This window comes from Megalops cyprinoides, chromosome 16, assembly GCF_013368585.1.
Source record: "Megalops cyprinoides isolate fMegCyp1 chromosome 16, fMegCyp1.pri, whole genome shotgun sequence".
In the NCBI taxonomy this organism is placed as follows: domain Eukaryota; kingdom Metazoa; phylum Chordata; class Actinopteri; order Elopiformes; family Megalopidae; genus Megalops; species Megalops cyprinoides.
In genome coordinates this window covers 31,081,552-31,101,387 of record NC_050598.1, presented here as the reverse complement: position 1 = coordinate 31,101,387, position 19,836 = coordinate 31,081,552, and the positions used below count along the sequence as shown (strand labels likewise).

The 19,836-nt window shown below is 47.4% G+C and overlaps 1 protein-coding gene across 1 annotated transcript in view; it reads left to right on the top strand.

Annotated features, from left to right (window-relative positions):
- The first annotated feature begins 3,446 nt into the window (after window positions 1-3,446).
- The window catches only part of nlgn2a (neuroligin 2a), a 104,121-nt gene continuing 87,731 nt past the window's right edge, over window positions 3,447-19,836 (top strand). The window contains exon 1 of the mRNA XM_036547928.1: window positions 3,447-4,571. The gene's annotated coding sequence lies outside the window, so the exon portion shown is untranslated. The remainder of the gene's footprint in view (window positions 4,572-19,836) is intronic.

Here is a 19,836-nt window from a genome sequence, read left to right as displayed (position 1 = left end):
CGTGTCTTTGGGTAACCTGTGTGTTACTGGAACACCTCCTCTTTTGTGCGTGTGTGCGTGTGTGTGTGTGTGTGTGTGTGAGTGTGTAGGCACCTTTGTGTGTGCGACCTGTCTTTGAAAAGACAGACCCCTGGCTCCAGGGACAGAGAGCAAGCAGAAAGAGGAACCTTCAGGGCACTTCAAAGAGCCCTTTCATCGGTCACTTATGTGGAACGAAGGCGATCAAATGAACCTTTGCGGAGTAAAAGAATAATCACAGAGTTCTCCATAGAGGCCCCAGCCCCCCAAGTATGCCCCCCCCCCCACCCCCACCCCTCCATTTTGCTCTCAGCCTCCAGCTGGTGCTTCCTCTCCGGGTTCTGCATTCGGATGTCTGGCGTCTCCTGTAGCTTCCATTGATGCTCCCCGGCGGACCCGTCCTTAGGGCCATTTCTGCGGTCTCTCTGGGAGTGGCCTGTCCAGCTGCTTGCTGCCTGCTCTGTCTGAATACAGCCTGTGGCTGCACAGAGAGCCGGCCCCACCCCCTCTCTCCTTCCGCTGCCCTACCACTTCCCTGGCAAAGCATGTAGTAGCTCTCATGAGAAGACATCGCACTGCGTTGGATGGCAATGTGCTAAATTAGAATCCTTTTTTTCAACGTACTTGGGGAAAATAATTTAACTGAAACAACTGTCTCCTTGTCACTCCAAAAATGTGAGCTTTTTTGTTAGCCATGACAGCCAGCTGGTGAGCGAATTATGACCCAGGACATTCTGAATACATTCAACATGTTCAAACTATATGAAGAATATTCCAGATAAAATGTTTATGTGACTCAATATTTCCTTTAATAGAGGAATATCCCCTATGTTTCATATTGGTTTCTCATAATCAGAATTCTTTCAGATTACAGCTTTGGTTATCAGAATAAAGTGTTTACATGGCCCATGTCATAGCCAAAGTAATTGATGTTTTGATGGCATTCAGGTGTTGTGATTAAAATGCTCTCAGAATTAGGGTTTTTTTTATCTCTCTGTCAGCACGGGAGGAATACTTGTCAACATCATGTCAGTTTGGAAGAGAATAACGTGTCAGATCTTTTATATGACTAAAAAATTGTCATTGAAAGTTAAGGCCAAGACATGTTGAGATTTGATTGCATCACCCAAAGTATTTTAAGTAGTACACCTGAACCATTGACACCTGAATTGTCCTTGGTCTCTTGAACAGGTGACTGATTAATTATGTATGCTATACAGGTGGCCCCCCTCCTTCAGAGGAAGGTCATTTGGGGTGATAGGGAAAACCAACTGAATGGTAAGTCCTAAGCATCAGGACTGAAGATGAGGGCCACAGATAATGTCATTTTAATATATTCCATGGAATAAATCCATAAAATGTATGGATATGAAATTTCATATCAATAACTTACATATTTTCATATAGATATGTGTGTATAGCATATATTAAAGATAATTCCTATGTTTTGGGATTTTACATGCTGTATTTTACCTCCCCCATCTCAGACTACATACTGCCATGCATTAGTTCCCTGGGGCAATGCAGGAATACCAGCTTCAGCTTAAAGCAAGGAGCACCATCCACTCGAGCACTGAGCTCCCTGGTGCAACTCCATCGACTGTCTGCCTGCATCTAAACACCGTTTTCACCCACAGTGACTCCTGAGTTCCAACTGAAGTGCAGGAACATTCTCAGGTTCTCGGAAGAGTATGCCACAGTTTGCATGCGCTGAACCTCAGTCACGCGGTCTTTCTCTGCAATCTGTCATTCAATGCATCAGCCAGTCAATCAATAAACCCCATCAATCAATCAATCAATCAATCAATACAGCTGCATATGGTTCAGGGCTCCTTGCAAAGGGACCATTATGAATCTCTGTGCCAGGCACAACACCAATAAGTATTTTGTTATACTTACATATTTAGCATGAGGGAATCTCATCTTCAGTGAAAAATAAATGTATATAAATGTAAAGAAAAGCACTTCTGATTAAGTGGTGTTTAAACGTTCTCTCTGTACAGACAAAAATGAGAGCTATTTCCAATGTGAACTTAAGGTCTTTATTATTTTTTACTTTATTTAACCTTTATTTAATCAGGGAGGTCAACTGTGAATTAAATTCTCTTTAACAGTGAATGTGAGAGATTGTGTAGCCAGGCAACTAGTGGGTGCGGGGGTGGGGGTTGGGGGGGTGATTAGGGGGCTGGATGTGGAGTGCCAGTTTGGGAATTTGGTTAACCAGGGTTAACATCCCAAGTCTTTGCAGTTATAAGTACCACAGTAAAGAGCCCCTTTTAAGGACTCATCCAAAAGAGTGCACCACACATTACATTGCATTACTGGCATTTAGCAAATGCTCTTATCCATCTCTACTTACATAGATTACAAGTTTTAATATGCTATCCATTTATACAGCTCAATATTTACTGAGGAAATTCTGGGTTAATTACCTTGCTCAAGGGTACAGCAGCAGTGCCCTAGCAGGGAGTTTAACCAGCAACCTCTCTGCTCCTTATCGCTATGCTACACTGCTGCCTCAGAGTGCCCATCCCTGGCTTTGACCCTCTCCCTAGTTGGATTCATGGTTCCACTGAACTTTCCCTGCAACCAGAACCAACCCATTTTGCTTCAGAAGGTCCGGAGAGGGGCCCTCTCACCTCACCACGCCTGTGTTGATGAACCGGCCTCTCAAGAGGACAGGAGTCCAAATCAAACCAAAGATACCAGCAGACCTGTTTCCCAGTTACTGAATGCAATACATTTCCACTAATACATACCCCTGAATTCATTTCAGTCATGCTGGAAGTTGCCCCAGTGAATTGTACCTATCCGCTCTAAGTATAGGTTCTACGCTCTACAGTATAATGCCAGAACTGAAATATTACAGATTGATGAGCAGGGGTCAAATTACAGGGGAGGGGGAGGGGGGGGGGGTTTGGGGGGATTGGGGATTACACGCTAATTAAGACTTGGACCCCCAAAAGAGGTAAAAAAAAAAACAACAGTTCGGGAGGGGGGGTTGAAACATTTATACATTTTCCTTACCTGCAATTATAAATATTACAATATATTTCTCATATTCATGCCTGGGCGAATGTTATAATATGATTTCAGACACCCCTACAGTGGACCATACCTTGTAATGTTTACAATTACAGGTAAGAAGGATATGTAAGTGTTGTAAATGTTGTAATGTAATTCGAACCCTGCCAATGAGTGTGTGTGTTTGAATGAGGTTACTGTACTCCAATATATTTGTTTAAACAGCACGGGTATGTAATGGCATTTTGAGGTTTTCAAACACACGAAACATTTATGGAGCCTAGCCCATAATAGGTCACACGGTGGATCTCTCCTCCGTTTGGGGGGGATTGGGGGGCAGGTTCCTATCGCTTTAACATTCTCTGACGTCACTCGATGCAGATCTCCCAGCTGAGAAAGTCTTCATCCGAGGTAAGAGGGAGAAAAAGCTAAATTCATCTTTTTCCAGCCTGTTCTAAGCCGAGGATGCGGTGTGTGCTAGTGTGAAGCGGCATTTTAGACCGGTCGAACAAGACGTAAATAATCTGAGCGAGAGGGAGCCGCTGGACCGCCTCTGTGACACACAAGCAGAAGGTACACAATAAACTATAAAAATAGCGTGGAAAACACGAATAGATGTAGAGTTGTCATAACGAGCAACTGGCTAGGGTACAGTGGTCCTCGGAAGGACTGCTTGCGCGTGTGAGAAAGAAGAGAGAGAGAGAGAGAGAGAGAGGGAGAGAGAGAGAGAGAGAGAGAGAGAGAGAGAGAGAGAGAGAGAGTAAAAAAGCACAGCATCTTTTCCGAAGCAAAGCAGCCGAGTAACCACGAAAAAAGCCATCGTTAATAACGGAACTGGAAGCCAGGCGAACATCATGATTCCGTCCTCGACAAATTCACCGAGCAAGGGAGCCAGCGACTCTGCAAGCGACGAAACAAGGCGATGATGGATTTACTGAAAGCTACAAAATGATTTAAATGACGAACACCATCGTACGATAAGAAGAGGAGACAGACTCCTACGTTATTCGAACGGAAAAGAACATAAAAGCGCTGGAAAGAAGGGGCTGATCGTTGAAAATGCGCGTATTTGCCCTTTTTTTAAAAATAAACGAATTAATTTATTTATTGCACTATCAGTGAGACGGTGGATTCGCTGTGGATTACGTGTCAATGTGAAAAAAAAAACAGACAAAACGCGATTCCATGTATTGACTTCGTCCTTACTGCGCTATTTGCAGCGTTGTGTTATTTCTTTGAGCTGTCGTTGTTATATCCTGATAAAATGTGGTAATCTAACTGTTAGTCGCAAAGACGGGTGTTGTCGGACATAGGGGTAAAGAGTATAAAATCAAGCGGAGACGGAAAATGAATTGATGCGAATGCAGAAAGCGCGTCATTGTTGAAATATTTTAATAAGAAGGGATGGTGTTACAAAAAAATCAGAAGTCCTAAACGGAGGAAGACGAGAGAAAGCAAAGGATTTCTGTAAGAAAAAAAAAAATCCACCGGATTCCTGCAACCCCCCGTGGCAACCTGGGAATTATCGGGTAAGCATATTTCCTTCCAATTTGCAAATGTATGCAATTACGCGTGCGGACGCGTGTGTATGTGTGAATGACGCTATTACTTCGCTATAACGGCTTTCTGTTTATCAATCTCCGCTGGACCACCAGCGGTCAAAACTGGCTTCTGTTTCATGCTATTGCAGTAGCCATTGCATGTTGGCGGGTGTTTTTTAAGAGCTGATTTGTCGTTACTATTTTGTCCCTCAACACTGTTGTCGGAGCAACCTGTACAAAAATACTGCGAGTCCTTTACCTCAGTAATATCGAGCCCTGAGGATGTGCAGCTTGTTTCAGCTTAATGATCACAGTCTCTGCAAACTGTGCTGTCCATAAACGTAAGAATGGGCCTTATGCCTTGTGTAGGTATAACATGGTTTACTTTGAATTTACGTGTTATTCCGTCAGTCAGCTCGCTTTCGTTTATTCATTAGTTTAACACATTGACAGATAACAGTAGTTCCTCTCTCAAATGCTCATTCTCCGTTTAGTTTATCGACCGTAACGCGATGTAACCCCCCTTTTCCTTGCCGGTGAAGTGTAGTTTCCAGTATTTTAATGTTTAATTCGTCTGAAGAAGGGGTGGAAGGATGTGAACATGAATTGTGAATAGACCACCACTACCACACACACACACACACACACACACACACACACACTCACAAACACACACACACACACACATGCGTGTGCACATACGCACACGAAAGCAAAGTAATCTATTTAAGAGGTGCAACCTTTCTCTCTCCTTTTTTGATGTTAACATCAAACATCAGCGGGAATAGATTGCACTGTGTACCAGAGTCCCTGTGCTAACATATGTACTCGCTCACATTCAAAGGCTGGAGTGCATTTATATGCTATGCTGGTGTGGGCATTTGGAGGCCAGTTGATGGCAGAATCGTGCACAGACAAGAAGACCTCTGTTCTAATCCAAGGGGATGGAGGGCTGCTCTTAGCTTCAGTGCTGCCCTATATAAGAGATATGGAGACATGGCTGCAATGATGCACTGTTGTAGAGATATTTAAATAGGGCTTCACTGTTGCCCTATATAGGAGACAAAGACATTAATTCAGTATTGCCTTGTACAATATTAAAGATGTGTTGACATGACTCCAATGCTGCCATGTTTTATAGATATGGAGATGTCTGCATTGATGCCCTATGTAAGATATTTAGACCTGGCTCCAGTGTTGCCCTGTATAACATAGGGTATGGAGACATTAATTCAGTGTTGATCAATATAAGGGATATGTATGCATGGCTGTAGTGTTGCACTCTTTTAGAGACATGGAAACATAGCTTCATTGTTACCCTATGTAAAACACACAGTGGCAATAAAGTTTTAGAGTTGTGGATAGATCTGTATGCTTTTGGAGACAGATCTGTTCATATGTCTCATATACGGAGAGATCATTTTACTGGTCTGCTGTTCTCATCAGATGGGTGTCATAGAACAGAAAACAGGGGGTTGTGTTTCCATGGTTGTTCGAGGTATTGCCACATTGTCACTAGACGGCCAGGTTGGAAGTTATAGTGAGCTTTCAAGTAAGAGCAAGGCAATGAAATCATAGTGAGGTTTTGAATCAGGGTAAAGCTGTGAGCCAGAGTGAAGTTTTGAGTAAGACTAAGGTTTTGAATCAAAATGAAGCTGTAAGTCACTGTAATGTTTTGAGTCAGAGTGAGGTTTTGGTGCTTAGTGAGGTTTTGAGTCAGAGTGGGGTTTTGAAGCAGAGTGAAGCTGAGAGTCATTGTAAGATTTTGAGTGAGAGTAAGGTTTTGAGTCATTGTGAGATTTTGAAGAGCACGTTGGTGAGGGGCATGCGCAAAAATTCACAAATAACAAATGCTAACCGAATAATAGCAAGAGAATGCCATTTTTGCTGGTGTCCTTTTATTTTTGTCTGCCCAGTCCCCGCAGATGTGAGGATGTGAGGTGGTTGTCTTGTGCTTCTTGATCTCCATGCATCAGATTGCACATGGCCCCAACGTGGGGCGCTGACAGCAGCAGTCTAATGGGACTGAGCCTTTCAGTCGCAGTTTCGCATGGTGTCTGGTGTGTTCTGTTATCTCATACATTTTCAGTAAGGCAAGAAGGTCATCTGGACAGCAGCATTCAGTCTGTGGTTATGCTTGTAGATAGTCACATTCCCTTTGTGAGCTAGCATACCATGGAAGCCCAAAGATCTCGCCCATTAAAGACACCTGGCCGGGATGCCAGCCACCATACACTAACTCAGACCTGGTTAAGTGTCTTCTGCTCTCAGGTTGATCCTGTAAGCCTCTGGGAGGGAAGATCAGCCATTGTCCATGGTTGGTTTGTGATTTCCGAGTGGGCAAGTTAAACTTTGATTCAGCTGGATGCCCATGAAGATTAATAAAAGCAGGGAAAAGAAGAGAGAGAAACGTGGAGTCTGAGGCAGAGTCTCAACGCCAGTTCGCCTCACTCTGCAGCCATGAGAAGAACTCAAAAGCACAATGTTAACAGACCGATCGCAAGGACAGTTAGCCTACAGCACAGCGGCTTGATCAGAATGGGTTTTGCCTTGTGAGCACGCTCGCTCGCATCATCTTACAGTGACTCCTCCAGTCCTGCTTGTTGCTGCTTGTCCTCAGTGGAGCGGGCTGGCTGAGCTTGTAGGAGTGTTCTGCGTTTTACAGATGTAGAGTGTCATACTGAAGCCAGGCTGTGTTTCAGGCATGGGTGAAAGGCTTTCATTGTGCATTCGGCACCTTTTAAGCATCATTTCAAAGTCACGTCGTCATGAAGCTTCGATTTCTCTCCCTGGTGAATTTGAGCGACGAGTGAAGCCAGAAAGTTATTTAATTGTGACAATATATTGCAATGGACGTTTATGTATTTCCCAAATAAAATAGCACAAGTTAGCCATAACCTGACTGTGCTGTAACTTTCAGACAGTGTGACAGGAGCTAATGTTGTTAATTATCGCAGAACTATTGGTCTTTACAGGAAACATAATTATATGAACCACACAGTATTCAGAAACTGTCAATTGAGTCTTTTCTCTGAATATACAAAAGACTCCATTGTAATAATACAGTAGTAATACACAGACTGATACATAGTGCCACGGAACAGAAATACATTCAGTACATGGCCAATTATAGGTGTCCTGTCTCCATATTTGATGTTATTTGTGGATTTACTGTGTATGTTCTGTCTCTTTTTTTCTTTTGAATATTCTTCAAATAATATAAAAAATTGCGCCACAAAGATAAGTATTCGATCCACAAGGCACTTGTAACTTGAAAGTTATATTTTTAAGGATAGAGATAATCATGTTAAACTTTTTGTTAAAAGCAAAGAAAAAAGGCCCACCTGTTAAGTGGAGCTTGTGTGTTCCACACATCGTAGGATAATATCTTTAGTGTCTTTGTGGTGAGATGAAAAATGTTGCACTGTTTCTTAACACCTGGGTCAATGACAGAAGTCACAGTGGTTATGGTCTTATGTTGCATATTACGTCTTGCATTCCATTAATGTTCTGAGGGAATGCTTCAGTGCTGGGAGTCTGGATTATTACTAGCGCAATTGAAGAAGAGTGCTTTGCTTAAACACAGAGCTGCAGTGCCCTACCTAGGATATGAATATCATATTTTCACATGAATTACACAGCGATGTCTGCTGTTCAGGACTGTGGAATGAAAGCCTGAAATTATTAAAAGGAATACAGAATGCACATGAAGACCCTCCGCAATCGATGTGGTGATGGAGGTGGAATATGTGAATACAGAAAGCGTGTGTGTGTGTGTGTGTGTGTGTGTGTTCCCCTTACCTGACACAGGTAGAGCTTCAGGTGAAGCACTTTCCTCCAGGGCATAACAGCAGCAGCTCCTCTTGCTGCCAGTTCACAGCAACTCTGAGTCCCACATGGAACCCAAATCAGGGCTCTCGGGCTCAGAGCTCTGTACAGGACTGCAGTGTGTGTGTGTGTGTGTGTGTGTGTGTGTGTGTGTGTGTGTGTGTGTGTGTGTGTTTGTGTGTCGGGGGGGACCTTATGCCCGTGCGGCTGGGGAGATGCACTGCATGTCCACACAGCGAAATGAAAACGATCTCTGCATATCGATGATGTTGCTATGGAAATAGACATCTTCCTGTTGCAGGGCTGATGATACGGGATGTGGTTATCTGCTGGATATCCATCCGCTGACACGCGCGTGTGTGCCTGCCTCGGTGGGCGCCGTTGTCTGAATCGCGGGGGTCGTGGGTTTGAGTCCCGAGTGGGGCGCTGCTGTGTAACCGTTGAGCGAGATGCTCGGTCTCAGCCGCTGTCAGAGTGGGTTAGAGAGTGTGTGATGCTGGCGATCAGGAGTGCTGCGGGCCGCCACTGAGAGGGGTCCTCGCTGCTGAACACAGGGACCGCGTGTGCCACCGTTTGGCGGTAATTAACTGCCGTCGAGCGGGTGGGTGATTTACAGGTTACAGATGAGCGGGGGGCTGGGGAGGGGTGTGTGTGGGGGGCGGGGGGGGGGGGTGTGGGTGCTGCTAGGTGCGGGCGGCGAACACAGGAGCGTTGCGCTTTTGTTTTGGCACCACCGTGATCGCTGTTATTGTTAGAATTAGCGGAGAAAGCTGCGCCTCTGGGCAGCCGTACGTGCAGCAGGCGTCTAAACATAGACGCGGTCCTCCCGTCCAATTTAGCCTGACAGCTGTGCGATGCACACAGCACAGTCCGGGCCGAACACACTCCCTTTCTCCAGGCAAAACCGTGTCAGCTCCTGACTCATCATGGGGACTCTTTAAGGTTTCATCAAGGCCCAATCAGTGCCCAGAGAGCAAAAAAAGAAAGAAATACAGAAAGAAATGAGCCTGGCGTAATGAGCCGTGTTTATGAGGCTGCGTGCGTCTCACGGCAACGGGCTCAGATGATCCCCGCGACGGCGTTCCCCTCGATCGTCGAAGGACGTGGCGGCCTTTCTCCCCACGCAGGGTTAAAACGCCGCAGAGTCCAGGACTCCAGGACTAAGATGAAACGATTTCTTCAATTTCTACTGAAACTCCGGGGAGTGAACTGTAAAAAAAGAGAAAATCTGAAGATGCTTGTTTGTGGAGTCAGCAGAATTTTCTGCCTTTTTTTTCAGGGAATAAACACGTTTGAGAGGATAGGCTTGATCTTTCTGCTGGAAAATATGATTCCTAACAGTGGGAGGAAAACGCTGTGCTGCTGTTCCGCCAGAACGGCATTTATTATGCTTAATTTGTATTAATTAATTTATTCATTTATATTCCTGCATCTATTCATTTGTTTGATTGGAAATTGACTGAAGATCGCGTGCAGTTTAAGGCTCTTTTATTATTACTGAAAGGTGAACAAAACAAGCCTTTTATTATCCAGACTACAGATCAAGCTAGTGGGTGAAATTTGAACATTACAGCCCAAAATCAGTGAACAGCCAAAAAAAAAAACGGCGTTCCTCTGCCCATGCTAGGACTGGAGAGTCCAAAAGATCCATTGATCCATGATGTGTGAATGTCTTGTCTCGTCTCATTTAAAAATGGATTTAAATTGAATGACTAAGTTTGCACCCTTGACATCCAATCTCCTACACACTTTATTTGAACGGAACTAATGATACCACAATCTCTTTTCCGTCTAAACAATGTGAATAAAGTAAAAAAAATCTGATCCCTTTTCAGATTTTTAGTACCTCGTGATTCAGTTACGGACTTGTGTGCTCAGGTTTATGAATTACTTACTAAATTTTTAGCAATTCTTACTTCCCATTTACATAAAATGGGAATCTTTGACACGTCTTGCAGCTCAGAGATACAGTCTGTGGTTCTGCGTGGTGTGTCATACAGAGATGCAGAGGAGCAGGCTGTGCCAGGTCAGCAGATAAGGTGCTCAGAGCCCCTGCTGACCCCATTTAGAAACTGGAAACACATGAAGGAAGCTGGATCTAACAGGTGGCAGCCGGGTATCAGTCAGGCACAGGAGGAGAGGCGGGGTCTTATCCTGTACCCATGGAAGGCAGGAGGAATCTCCCTCAGTGATTGGCTGAGAGAACAAAGGCCAGTGTCTGCTGTGCCATTGCAGGATTCAGCGTAACCGCGATGAGGTAAACACGTGGTGCGATTGGTTTGACATTTGAATATTCCGTGGCCTCCCAAGATCGAACGTTCACGCAACGTTAGAAAACTTGGGTCCTCAGTGTGTAAATACTGACAAGGAGATCTCACGCTCTCAGGCAGGAAAATTAATCATATCAATGAATTATTTGTTATGTTATGCAGGTACCTCAGGCTCCCTTTTGTGAATATTGATGAGATGGAATAAAAAATTGTGAATTTTTCTGGGTAATTAGCCAGCATTTGAATACTGATCCATGTTATTGATCGGTGATCTCATGGATGAATATTTGAATAATTGCATATTAATGCTTCCTGGCAGGAGGTGGCACGGAGCAATTGCGCTGAATGATTTTATTGTCCCTCTCAGTCCTGCTCCACCCCCCCACCTCCCCCACCTTCCCCCCACCTCCCGCACCTTGCCTAGACTCCAGGAGGCCATTGATCAATCTGCAGATAGAAAGACTCCCATGGGGGAGGGGGTGTTTCACTCCACTCCACGGTTCGATTCACTGTGTCACTCTCCAGACCTCTGCCGTCTTTAAAGCGATTGTGTGTGGATCCACATACAGCGGGATGTGGGGAGGGTGCGGGCGGGGGGGGGAGGTGGATCTGTTCATCCTCTTAATTAGCTGCTGTTTTTTGTTTTAAATTAATTTATTTGTTTGAATGAGGACTTTGCCTGAGCAGTCTAACGGATTCCGTTTAGTGATCTTTCCAATTAGGAGGATCTCGGAGATCGTTAAGGAGCTGAGCAGCAGAGCTCCCCCACCTCTCTGTGCTAACGACACCCCCCCCTCCCCCTCCCGACCACCCGGTGCCCTCCCTCCGCCCCCCACTCCCCCGCCCCATGGGACCCGGTGGTGCACACAGCTCCTAAATGGATCAGAACCGTGACTGCGTGTCATCCGAGCCTCCTGAGCCGGCTGATTAGACGCTCTGCGGCCCGATGGGGCAGCGGCCTCTCGGGGGTACCACCGGCCTCTGAAACCCCACGGCAGGTGCGTGCCGTTGCCACGGGCAACCCAGGGAGACAGCGCCCCCATGTGATACTGTGCTGCATCCGGGCACTTTTAACCTGTGATGTGCCAGGGTCCACCCGTACATGGGACCTATTTTTTAGCGCCCCTGTATAGCAGCGGTGCTAACATGGGGGGGGGGGGGGGTCAAAGATGTGAGGGGTCAGTGAAAATGAGTGTGATTAGGGCTTGTTGTGTGAGGCTAATGAAACCCCCCGAATGTGTCTCTGTGTTTGTGCTGCTCACTCATGCTGGTAAGGACAGCGTTTTCCCTCATTTTTGTATGACCCAGGGGCAGTTTTCAGTTGTCCATTCATGAATTCATTGATGGTGAGCCAGGGGTTGACCACTGTGCGCTTTCCTGGATCGCTGCCTGATTCAGGAACAGAGCAGCACAATTGAATCGATTCTCACAAAAAACTCAGCCCTACCTTCCCCTTTGAATGTCTCATAAATGTTCAAATGTGCTATCTGTAATATAAATAATATATTTTACTCCGATGAATAATATATCGTGCATCATATCTTATTTGTTGCAATATGACCGTAGACAGGAAAAAAAAAATATTTTCACATTTCAGTGAGACACATTTCTTTTCTGGTCGGGACAGATGTGGGATGGCGGGCGCTGGTGTTGAAATGAGCCCTGATGTAGTCGCCATTCGTGTTCTGCCAGGGCACTGACAGGGAGCTCGTCCCGCCCGCTATCACCCGCCGAGCTCCCGGAGGATTGTGGGAAGGCAGCGCTGCCTGTTGGAGGCTCTGGCAGTGATTGAGAGGTTGATGTGTACCATCATGGCCACCATCAGCACACCCTTCCAGGAGTAAACAGCACACTGCTCTGACGGAGAAAAATGACAGCGGGCCCGGGAGGGAAAGATGCAGACGAAGGGAAAAATACCACCGCTGTGAGCTTTCAATGCACGCATGAGAACACACACACACACACTCTCTCTCTCACACACACAGCTGCACTTTCATATCCACCTACACATACTGACACAGATCCTTGCTCACCCCTGCTCCGTCGGCCTGCCAGGGTTCTGTGTGCCAGGGCCGTGCTCCTGGCCCGACCCACAGCCACAGCACTTGCGTAAGTGTGGGACAGGTGCGGCCCGGTCTTTTTGGCTGTTTTTGGCCACAGGTGGACACATGAAGGCGACACAACGCACTGTCCAACATCTCCTGAGAATCCGCCTCTTCAAATCCCACATGTGCACGGCTGCACACGGAGCAGGGCTTATTTTCCTGCTTACAGTGCACGGAGGGTGATGGTGTTCATTCCCGACATACTGTTTATTTAAACAACATTGCAGATACTTTCCTTTTTATATTGAAATTTGCATGGTGAGAATGAGGCCAGAGATTGGCACAGCAATGGCAAATCAGAGGGGAACATCTAAAAAATATAGCCCTCATCTGTACAAGCTATTCCACAGTTCTCTTTTTTATATAATATTCTTTTTTATATTACAGTTCTCCGTGTTTGGATTTTCTTCCTCATTTGCAGTTTATGTATCCATAGAGATATATGTCTGAATATCATAAAGCATTTGCACAGACCTGATGTTTTTTCTTTTTTTTTTTGAGATTGCTTTTGTGAAAGGGAGCAGAAGCGTCAGTGAGGACGTGAATGTGACGAGATTACGGTTTCGGCGGTGACCTGAGCTGATGTCACCGCCGTCCCCAAGGGCAGTGCTCGGAGGCACGTGCGAGAGCAAGGGGAGGGGTAGGAGAGAGAGGAGGAGTGAAAGAGGAGAGAGCGGAAAGGGGGAGAGAAACAGGGAAGGGAGAGAAACGAGGAGATGGAGAAGGAGAGAGGGGCAGTGAAAGAGGAGAGAGGAGGAGTGAAAGAGGAGAGAGCGGAAAGGGGGAGAGAAACGAGGAGGAGGTGGAGAAGTAGGAGAGAGAGGAGGGGAGAGAGGACTAAAAGGGAGATATTGACAGAGTGTGTGAGAGAGAGAGAGAGGGAGAGAGAGAGAGGGAGAGAGAGAGAGGGAGAGAGAGAGAGAGGGAGAGAGAGAGGGGAGTGCGGAGAGGTGTAAGAGAGAGGTAAAGAGCAGCACTTTGGCTTTTGAAGAGAGCAGGAGAGTCCATTTCTCTCTCATCTCTCTCTCTCGTGTTAGAAGTTGCCTCCCAGTGTCGGCTCACAGGAGAGAGACAGACTGGAAGCTCCATTGATGGGGCCGTGAGTGTGCCAGTTCTGTGTTCCTGTTTGAATCCCATTTTCCTCCTCTCGGCCCTGCTGCCCCTCTCCAGGGCCGTGGCAGGCCTCTCCTCAAACTCATTAATAGCGCCGAAACGGCACTCTGTCCTGGTTTCCAAAACTTATGAATAAAAGACCAACTAAAAGCCCCAGCCAGATAATGCCTGCCACTAGCGGAGACCGGCAGGCACCCGCAAGCCCTCTCCGTGCCCCCTGTTAAAATTCAAGGACAACATCCACCGCAGCATGAGGCTGGCTCCTCAGTGAGTTCATGAAGACGGCAGGGCTGGTCCTTTTCATGTGGGGAGCACAAATTCTTAGTACTGTACAGTACTGTACAGTCATAACAGAGAATTTAAGTACTTAGAACACTTGTTTTTTTTTTGTTTGTTTGTTTAAACTGACATTTTGTCGCCCTTGAGATGAAACTCTCTGGCAGTGGGCACAAGGCCCCTCTCCCTTGTGTTTAACAGGAACTGAATGTAATCAGAATGCTACAGCATTTTGGATTTTGTCCAGTGGCAGAGCGTCATGTAGCTGCTGCAGTCTTTATTTTGTTTTTGTCACTCCTTAATTTCCACTGTGGTTGTTTCATGTTATGTTGTCTGTTTGTATCAAACTCTCTCATTTATCTGTACAATATGTGGTTTTTGTGGTGGTTCCTGCAGTATAATCTCCCTATAACATTTATTTATATGCAAAAGATGTACTTTGTCAACAAAATAATGGCCTGGTCAGCAAATGATCTCTGGCTGGGATAGTGTGGCTAGCTGTTAGAATATGGTCATAAGGTCTTTTTGACTGCTAACTGATGCGAAATAGCACTGCGGTGCAAAAGCACCTGACTGCGCTTAGTTAGGAGGACTTTCATTTTCTCATCAGACTGCAAAACCACCTCATACACTCTGTGACAGTCTTAATGCATAAAAATGTCAGAATGATGAAGTAAATATCAAATTTATTAAAGTATATTTGAAATATATAAAAATAACTCTAAAAAGAATATCTGGAATTGGAAGCTGGTGCTGCAGGGACAGTCATTGATGATTGATTGACCAATCAGGGTACTGCAATTAGTCACATGACTCCTGCCATTGAACTGACCAATTAAACGTCCTGGGGTAGGTGCACCTGAGGGACAGGTAGGTGTCTGGCAGTTCAATCCCCCAGACAGGGGAATCTGTATACCTCACACATTACCAAAACACAAGTGGAAGAGTGGGCATGTTTATTTAAAATGTGAATTAAATGAGTTCTCCCGCTGCCTTACAGAGTTTACACAGAAGGGGATGCCCCAGTCTTCATGAGAGTTTTGGTGTCCCGTCCTCATTAAGCTTTGTGTGTCAGTGACAGGATCAAAAAAAGCTCAGTCTCAGCATGGGGTAATCCAAGGAAGACTGTACTTATCACACTCATGTTTGCCTCTGTTTCAAAGCTGTTATAGGCCTTTTCCATGTGTCGTAGGAGAGATGACTGCGTTGGAGTAATGTTGGGGCCCTGCTGAAAATGGCAGCCGTGTGCGGGTTGTCACAGGGTTTGGGCTGAGGTTGTGGCCTGTTGGGATGAGCCTGGCACCAAGTGGGTGGCACAGTGCATATCAGCGCATCATATTCCCGCTCCAATCTCCCCGCGGTGGATTTGTGTCCATGTGGCCTGACTCCTGATGAGAGGCACACCTCTCCTAATCCCCCCTCCAGCTGTTCGGCCCCCCGCCCCCACTCCCACCGGTGCCCTGTGCCATTCAGGCTTTGACTACAGAAATTCAGGGAGCAAAAGCTGCCTGCAGGGCTACTCCCCCCGAGTCTGGAGGGCCGCAGTGCCTGCAGGGCTACTCTACCCTGAGCCTGGAAGGCCGCAGTGCCTGCAGGGCTACTCTCCCCTGAGCCTGGAGGGCCACAGTACCTGCAGAGCCACTCTGCCCTGGTCTTGGAGGGCCGCAGTGCCTGCAGGGCTACTCTACCCTGAGCCCGGAGGGCCGCAGTGCCTGCAGGGCTACTCTACCCTGAGCCTGGAGGGCCGCAGTGCCTGCAGGGCCACTCTGCCCTGGTCTTGGAGGGCCGCAGTGCCCGCAGGGCTACTCTACCCTGAGCCCGGAGGGCCGCAGTGCCTGCAGGGCTACTCTCCCCTGAGCCTGGAGGGCCGCAGTGCCTGCAGGGCCACTCTGCCCTGGTCCTGGAGGGCCACAGTACCTGCAGGGCCACTCTGCCCTGGTCTTGGAGGGCCGCAGTGCCCGCAGGGCTACTCTACCCTTGTCCTGGGTGGCTGCAATCCAGCATCTTTACTGGGTCTTTTCTGAAAGAGCAGAGATTGCTTGATCAATGTGATAATAAATTAAGTCAGGTAGTTAAACAGCGAGCATTTACAGGAGCCGGTGGTCTATCGTCTAACTTCTTTTATAGAGCAATTGCGTGTAGCCGCCGCAGTCCCCCAGGACCAGGAGCGACTGCAGTCTGTCCCCTGCTCCTCCTCACTCTGCCGCCGGCTTCTTCTGCTCCTCCTCACTCTGCCTCCTGCTCCTCCTGCTCCTCCTCACTCTGCCCCCTGCTCCTCCTCACTCTGCCTCCTGCTTCTCCTGCTCCTCCTCACTCTGCCTCCTGCTCCTCCTGCTCCTCCTCACTCTGCCTCCTGCTCCTCCTCACTCTGCCTCCCTCTCCCCAAAAAGCCTTGTTTTTTTAGTGTCTTTTTTTACACTTTCTGTCATAAAAAGTCACGTATTGGAGTCAGTGAGGCATTTATAAGTTCTGTTGAAGTTCGGCAAACTTGAAAAGGAGACAGTAGGCAATGTGCTTAGCTCAAGGGCACAGCCGCAGCACGAAGTGCCCCTCGCCGGATTCAAACCCGCAGCCCAGCTCAGACCGCGGCAGCGCGTCCGCTCTGCTCAGCGCCGTGCGCTCCTGGGTCAGCCCTCCGGTCCTCATCCTCACCGTCCTCAGTCTCCATTTTAAGCCCACTGAGGCCCAAGCGGTCCCACAATGCATCAGTCTCTCACCCTCTCTTCCTCTCTGTGATTGCAAATGATTTATATAGCCAGTGAATTCCCCCAGCAACACCCACTATTCTCAGATTGAAAACGTCAGATTGTAATTATTCCAAGAGATGTATTGACTCAGTGCGAGCCGCTGTGGGGTCGTATTTAAATCAAACCCCTATTTCTGTGGGGGTGGCACAATGCTCGTGAGTGTATTTCAGAAGTACAAATTTAATATACCTTCCATTTTGTGAGCATTTTTTCGCTGAATTTATCCCTCTTTTTCATCCCTCCGCTGGCGCAGAAACTTCATTCCTCCTTTCCTTGAGCTCACTCGTCTGTCCTTTCCCCTCTCCTTTCTCTCGTACCCGTTGCTCATTTCTTCAGTGGCCCTTTTTTTTGTTTTGTTTTATAGAGGCCTCTTTCCTCTCCCCCCTCCCTCTCTGCGTGTCCTCAGTGTGTGCACACCCCAAAGCATCTGTGTTACCAGAGAGACGGAGAGAGAGAGAGAGAGAGAGAGATAGAGAGAGAGGGAGGAGATGATGAGAGAGAGGGAGAGAGAGATAGAGGGAGAGGGAGGGTCAGAGGGCAGCAGGAGAGAGCAGAGGCGGTATGGCGCAGACAAACCCCTCTGTTCTGCTGAAGGGGGGGGGCAGATGGGGAGAGACAGGGAGAGACGGGGACATGGCGATCGGCCCTGCAGGAGGACCCACATCCTCGGCCGTCATGGTTCAGCGGAGCTGAATTCAGGGACGGGAGCCTCGTTAGAGCGCACCGGGTTAGCTCAGATCTCTCTCCTCCCTCCTTTTCCCCCGCGGAGCTGTGCTGTAACAGTGAAGGCAGGGGGAGGGAGGGTGCGTGAGGTGCGGGGGCCAACCCGAAACCGCGGCGTCAGAATCCCCTCCCCATCTGCACCCCGGTCTCACTGGCTCCCTCCGAAAACCCTGTGCTTTTCAGTTACCTGTTTTTCCTCCTGCGTAAGACCTGACCTCTGATCTCCTCCCCCTGCTGCTGCTTTGGGGAGAGAGGGAGGCGGAGGTGTCCGTCTGGCGAGGTGAGCAGTACGGCGGGGGCTAATACTCGCGTGCAGGAAGGTGTGTCACTCAAGCAGGAGAGCCATGCAGAATGACGGTGCTGCAGGAGGGTCACATGACCCGGCATTCTAAAAATAGACACTCACTCTCTGGCCTCTCTGAAAAAACAATCTTTCGCAAAGTCACATTTGCCCCAGGCAGATTTTATTATATTCTCCTGGAATAAAGCATTCTTAAGTCAGCAGCCCGGCCTTTTGGTCTCTTGAAAAAGAAAGGACCCCTCCCCCCAACCACCACCTTCACCCCCCCTCTAGCTCAGCAGTGTGTGTATACGTGTGTGTGTGTGTGTGTGTGTGTGTGTGTGCGTGCCTGTTGTAGGGGTTCGGCTCCAACGGGGACACTGCAGTGGGACTGATGTCGCCAAATCAGTCTGTTGATGAGGAAATCGTACAGAAGAGACTATAGGAACTATTTACTTGTGTGTGTGTGTGTGTGTGTGTGTGTGTGTGTGTGTCTGTGTGAGTGTGTGTGTGTGTGTGTGTGTGTGTCTTTGTGAGTGTGTGTGTGTGTGTGTGTGTGTGTGTGTGTGTGTGTGTGTGTGTGTGCCAGTGAAGGAACCATCGTTCTTCTTTTTTAAAATGACATTGCATGCATCCCCGCACACACACACACACACACACACACACACACCCCACTGGCAGTTAGGGTGAAAGAGTGTAAATGAGTGAGCTGGGACAAGTGTGCAAAAAGAGAGGGTTTGGTGGGGAAAAAATGTAAAACTAGGCATGAAGAAAGAAAACAAAGAAATCGGCATTTGAATAAGGAAACAGAAGTGCTCCAGTTAGTGAGAAGCACTGCTGTGTTCTGAACGGATTCATATATACATATCGCTCCATTATGCAAAAAAGTGAAAAATAAAGACCCTGGGAGAGGGAGGAATATGGGAGAGGCGGTGCTCAGAACGGGGGCAGAAGCCTCCCCCCGGCCAGCGCGGGCCGGCGATCACAGCGTTCCAGCGGAGAACAAAAGCGCAGGAAATATTTTTATTTATGGCGTTTCTCTTGTGGCTGAGCGCGCAGCCCGATCGGGCCGGCTGAAACAGAACCGCTCGTGCGGAGCAACGCGGGCAGGAAGCTGAGTTCAGACCTTTCACTGCACACATGTGCAGAGAGAAATACGTTGCTCACCCCCAGGGCAGAGGAGCGCTCCCCGCTCACTCCCGCTCCTGCCCTTACGGAGACATCGTTGCCCTCCTGTCATATTTTATTTAACGCAATTATAGATATATATGTTTTATATGTATTTGCCTCCTCTCCCTCTCCCCAGCGCTGAGTATGTAGAAGTGAGTATTTTTGCGATTATGGAATCTTTTTAAGGAAACATCCCCCCTTTTTGGCAAATACCTGATTCCATTTTGCCTGCATTCATTCCTACAAATACAGCATACATACACCGTATGCTACATATACATAAACCATAGGTGCATGTGTTTGTCTTCATCTGACTGAGACTGAGAAAGAGAAAAACCGAACCAGCCTTTTGATGTTGATAGAAGTTTTCCTTCGATGTGAAGCCATGACAGTTTTTTTGAGTGGCATCACAGGTGTCAGTCTGACACCTTTTGTTTTTCGGTGACGCATGAAAGATGAAGGGAATAGAAAGAGAGGGGGAGAGAGGGGAAGTGATCGGACGTCTCCCTGTGTTCTCCGGGTGTTTGTCAGTTTGCTGTTTGAAGAAGCGATCTGCAGGCTCAGGCAAGTGTAGCTTTTCTCATCCGGAACTTGGTCTGATTTGTTTTCGCAGAAAGAACAGGTCACCAGCATCGCAGGCGTCTGACTGCCAGCTAATTGTATGAAGCCCTTTGCCTCCTGTTTGTGTGATTTTAGGGTCAACGCAGGCTTTGTGAGGGCAACATGTCTCCAAAGTCCACA